The sequence below is a fragment of the Muscardinus avellanarius genome, assembly GCF_963383645.1.
Source record: "Muscardinus avellanarius genome assembly, chromosome: 14".
In the NCBI taxonomy this organism is placed as follows: domain Eukaryota; kingdom Metazoa; phylum Chordata; class Mammalia; order Rodentia; family Gliridae; genus Muscardinus; species Muscardinus avellanarius.
In genome coordinates this window covers 52654014-52659386 of record NC_137800.1, presented here as the reverse complement: position 1 = coordinate 52659386, position 5373 = coordinate 52654014, and the positions used below count along the sequence as shown (strand labels likewise).

The following is a 5373-nucleotide window of genomic DNA, read 5'->3' as shown; positions in this document are numbered from 1 at the left end:
TCAGAAGTAAAAGCCACATAAGAAGAGAACAGAAAAAATAGACATCTATTAGTTAGAAATTTTTTGAGTGAAATTTTATCCATAAGCAAATAAATTAACAAGATAATGTCTCATAACCCTAGAAACTTTAAGTCTACATCGGAATTACATTCAGTTCAAGCAATGTAGGTAAAATAACTTTAGAAAGTAAATGTAATAGGCAAGATTTTTATTTTATTTGCTTCAAACAATTTTTTCTTAATAATTCTCCAATTATTAAACATTCATTTGAGTACAAAAATTATAGGGTAAAATATTTTTCTTTACATAAACAAAATTTTGTCTTTTCTTAAATTTTTTTCTAAATTCCCTTGGTGCTATCAAGAAAAATTTGGTGGGGACTATATATTTTTGCATAAGGTTCAAGGTTTTCAGGGGCTATGACAGGTACATTCATCAATTTTTGACCTCCCACAATTCCACAATAACAGAACTCACAACACAGAATAGTAAAGATCACCTGAATAACAAAGTAAAAATTTAATAGAAGAAATGATATATAATTTCTAAAAGTAATTTAGAGAGAACCTAAAAAAAAAAAAAGAAAAATAAGCAAAGAATCTGACACCCTGAACAGGAATCAGAAAAAAAAAAATCTTGGAAAGAAATAAAGGGTGCAATCTTTAATGTGATGGCATAAATACAAACTATAAACAACAGACTAGATGACATGGAAAATATTATCTTGCTCTTAGAAGATGACTACTTCAAAAATAAACATAGAATATATAACTTAGTAAAAAAAAATTTGACAACAGGAATTGGACATTGAAGAGATATGGGCCCATTTTAAAAGAACTAATTTAAGATTAGGCATGGAGATGGCAGCACAGGCCCCGAGCCAGGAGGATTGGGCCCAGGTCGTGTCCAACTTGAAGGGCATCTCCATGTCTTCAAGCAAACTTCTTCTGGCTGCCAAGGCCCTGTCCACAGACCCTGCTGCGCCAAACCTCAAGAGTCAGCTGGCCGCAGCTGCCAGGGCGGTGACTGACAGCATCAACCAGCTCATCACCATGTGCACCAAGCAGGCACCTGGCCAGAAGGAGTGTGACAATGCGCTGCGGGAATTGGAGACGGTTCGTGAACTCCTGGAGAATCCAGTCCAGCGATCAATGACATGTCCTACTTTGGCTGCCTGGATAGTGTCATGGAAAACTCAAAGGTGCTAGGTGAGGCCATGACTGGCATCTCCCAAAATGCCAAAAACGGGAACCTGCCGGAGTTTGGGGATGCCATTGCCACGGCCTCCAAGGCTCTCTGTGGCTTCACTGAAGCAGCTGCACAGGCAGCATATCTGGTTGGTGTCTCTGACCCCAATAGCCAAGCTGGACAGCAAGGGCTGGTGGAACCCACACAGTTTGCCCGTGCGAACCAGGCAATTCAGATGGCCTGTCAGAGTTTGGGGGAACCTGGCTGTACCCAGGCCCAGGTGCTCTCTGCAGCCACCATTGTGGCCAAACACACCTCTGCACTTTGTAATAGTTGCCTCCTGGCTTCTGCCCGTACTGCCAATCCTACCACCAAGTGCCAGTTTGTACAATCAGCCAAGGAAGTGGCCAATAGCACAGCCAATCTTGTCAAGACCATCAAGGCGCTGGATGGGGCCTTCAGAGAAGAGAACCGCACCCAGTGCCGAGCAGCAACAGCCCCATTGCTGGAGGCTGAGGACAATCTGAGCGCCTTTGCATCCAATCCTGAATTCTCCAGCGTCCCTGCCCAGATCAGCCCTGAGGGCCAGGCTGCCATGGAGCCCATTGTGATCTCTGCCAAGACGATGTTAGAGAGTGCTGGGGGACTGATTCAAACAGCACGGGCCCTAGCAGTCAACCCCCGGGACCCCCCGTGCTGGTCAGTGCTGGCCGGCCACTCCCGGCCACTCCCGGACTGTCTCAGATTCCATCAAGAAGCTTATTATGAGCATGAGGGACAAGGCCCCAGGGCAGCTGGAATGTGAGACGGCCATTGCAGCTCTGAACAGCTGTCTATGAGACCTAGACCAGGCTTCCCTTGCTGCAGTCAGCCAACAGCTTGCTCCCTGAGAGGGAATCTCTCAGGAGGCCTTGCACACCCAGATGCTCACAGCAGTGCAGGAGATCTCCCATCTCATCGAGCCCCTGGCCAGTGCTGCCCGGGCTGAAGCCTCCCAGCTGGGACACAAGGTGTCCCAGATGGCCCAGTACTTTGAGCCGCTCACCCTGGCTGCAGTGGGGGCTGCCTCCAAGACCCTGAGTCACCCACAGCAGATGGCCCTTCTGGACCAGACTAAAACACTGGCAGAGTCTGCCCTGCAACTGCTGTACACTGCCAAGGAGGCTGGTGGTAACCCCAAGCAAGCAGCTCACACCCAGGAAGCCCTGGAGGAAGCCGTGCAGATGATGACAGAGGCCGTGGAGGACCTAACAACAACCCTCAATGAGGCAGCCAGCGCCGCAGAGGTCGTTGGTGGCATGGTGGACTCCATCACGCAGGCGATCAACCAGTTAGATGAAGGACCCATGGGTGAACCAGAAGATTCCTTTGTGGATTACCAAACAACTATGGTGCGGACAGCCAAGGCCATTGCGGTCACTGTTCAGGAGATGGTAACCAAGTCAAACACCAGCCCTGAGGAGCTGGGCCCTCTTGCCAATCAGCTGACCAGTGACTATGGCTGACTGGCCTTACAGGCCAAGCCTGCAGCTGTGGCTGCTGAAAATGAAGAGATAGGTGCTCATATCAAGCACCGAGTTCAGGAGTTGGGCCATGGCTGCGCTGCTCTGGTCACCAAGGCAGGCGCCCTGCAGTGCAGCCCCAGCGATGCCTACACCAAGAAAGAGCTCATAGAGTGTGCCCGGAGGGTCTCTGAGAAGGTCTCCCATGTCCTGGCTGCACTCCAGGCTGGGAACCGTGGCACCCAGGCCTGCATCACCGCAGCCAGTGCTGTGTCTGGCATCATTGCCGATCTTGACACCACCATCATGTTTGCTATGGCCGGCACACTCAACTGCGAGGGCACTGAAACTTTCGCTGACCACCGGGAAGGCATTCTGAAGACTGCAAAGGTGCTGGTGGAAGACACCAAGGTCCTGATGTAGAATGCAGTTGGGAGCCAGGAGAAGTTGGCGCAGGCTGCCCAGTCATCTGTGGCCATCATCACCCGCCTTGCTGATCTAGTCAAGCTTGGTGCAGCCAGCCTGGGAGCCAAGGACCCTGAGACTCAGGTGGTGCTGATCAATGCAGTGAAGGATGTAGCCAAGGCCCTGGGAGACCTCATCAGTGCAACAAAGGCTGCCGCTGGCAAAGTCGGGGATGACCCTGCAGTATGGCAGCTCAAGAATTCTGCCAAGGTGATGGTGACCAATGTGACATCATTGCTCAAGACAGTGAAAGCTGTGGAAGATGAAGCCACCAAAGGCACACGGGCGCTGGAGGCAACCACAGAGCACATACGGCAGGAACTGGCAGTTTTCTGTTCCCCAGAGCCACCTGCCAAGACCTCTACCCCAGAAGATTTCATCCGAATGACCAAGGGTATTACCATGGCAACAGCCAAAGCTGTTGCTGCTGGCAATTCCTGTCGCCAAGAAGACGTCATTGCCACAGCCAACCTGAGTCGTCGTGCTATTGCAGACATGCTCCGTGCCTGCAAGGAAGCAGCATATCACCCGAAAGTGGCCCCTGATGTACGGCTTCGAGCCCTGCACTGTGGCCGAGAATGTGCCAGTGGCTACCTGGAATTGCTGGACCATGTGCTACTGACCCTGTAGAAGCCAAACCCAGAACTGAAGCAACAGCTGATGGGACACTCAAAGCGGGTAGCTGGTTCAGTCACTGAGCTCATCCAGGCTGCCGAGGCCATGAAGGGAACAGAGTGGGTGGACCCGGAGGACCCCACGGTCATTGCTGAGAATGAGCTCCTGGGAGCTGCAGCCGCCATTGAGGCCACAGCCAAAAAGCTAGAGCAGCTGAAGCCCTGAGCCAAACCCAAGGAAGCAGATGAGTCCTTGAACTTTGAGGAGCAAATACTGGAAGCTGCCAAGTCCATCTCAGCAGCCACCAGTGCACTGGTAAAGGCCGCATCAGCTGCCCAGAGGGAATTGGTGGCCCAGGGGAAGGTGGGCGCCATTCCAGCCAACGCACTGGACGATGGACAGTGGTCCCAGGGCCTCATTTCTGCTGCCTGGATGGTGGCAGCAGCCACCAACAACCTGTGTGAGGCAGCCAATGCAGCTGTCCAAGGCCATGCCAGTCAGGAGAAGCTCATCTCCTCTGCCAAGCAGGTAGCTGCCTCCACAGCCCAGCTCCTAGTGGCCTGTAAGGTCAAGGCTGACCAGGACTCAGAGGCGATGTAACGGCTTCAGGCTGCCGGCATCGCGGTGAAGCGAGCCTCAGATAACCTGGTGAAGGCCGCCCAGAAGGCTGCCGCCTTTGAAGACCAGGAGAATGAGACGGTTGTGGTGAAGGAGAAGATGGTTGGGGGCATTGCCCAGATCATTGCAGCAAAGGAAGAGATGCTTCGGAAGGAATGGGAGCTGGAGGAGGCACGGAAGAAGCTGGCCCAGATCCGGCAGCAGCAGTACAAGTTCCTGCCTTCAGAGCTTCGAGATGAGCACTAGGGAAGTGGCTTCTATTTATGCAGACCCAGCCCAGAGACTGTGCCCGCCACTACCAAAGCCTTCTGGGCTTCCAGGGCCCAATCTGCCCAACCCCAGCACTCCCCAAAGTGCCTGCCAAACCCCGGGCCTGGCCCTGCCCAGTCCCACCGCACATCGCCCATCCCAGCCCCAGCCCCAAGTGCCTTCATGCCCTAGGGCCCCTAAGTGCCTGCCCCATCCCAGAGTATTAATGCTCCAAGAGTATTATTAACGCTGCTGAACCTCAGTCTGAACCTGCCAAGGCCCCAGCCCGTTCCACCCTGCAGCGCCTTCCAGCCAGTCCCCACAGCCTCATCAGCTCGACTCGTTCTTTTGATACTATCTCTCCTCAACCCCAGCTACCTATGGGGCAGCAGGGTTGTAAGCCTCAAACAGGTCATGATCCAATAAAGGTGACTCTGCTTACAAAAAAAAAAAAAAGATTAATAGGCATTGAAGAGAGTATAGAAGGCAAAACTAAATAAATCAATAATCTTTTTAGAGAAGTAATATCAGAAAAATTCCCAAATATAGGAAAAGAGATTTATACACAGGCACAGGGAACATATGGAATCCCCACTAGACAGGATCATGGAAAAGGTTCACCACAGCACATAATAGTCATTTTGAATAATTTAGAGGCCAAGGAGAAAGTATTAAGGTGACAAAAGCAAAAAACCAATTCTATATTTTTTAGAAAGTTTTCCAACCTGAAATTTTT

General features: G+C 51.2%; 1 pseudogene across 1 annotated transcript; it reads left to right on the top strand.

The window, feature by feature from the left end:
- The first annotated feature begins 766 nt into the window (after window positions 1-766).
- Window positions 767-4634, top strand: LOC308273560 (talin-1-like; annotated as a pseudogene). Its single transcript has one exon. The product of its transcript is annotated as a talin-1-like (transcript).
- The last annotated feature ends 739 nt before the right edge of the window (window positions 4635-5373 follow it).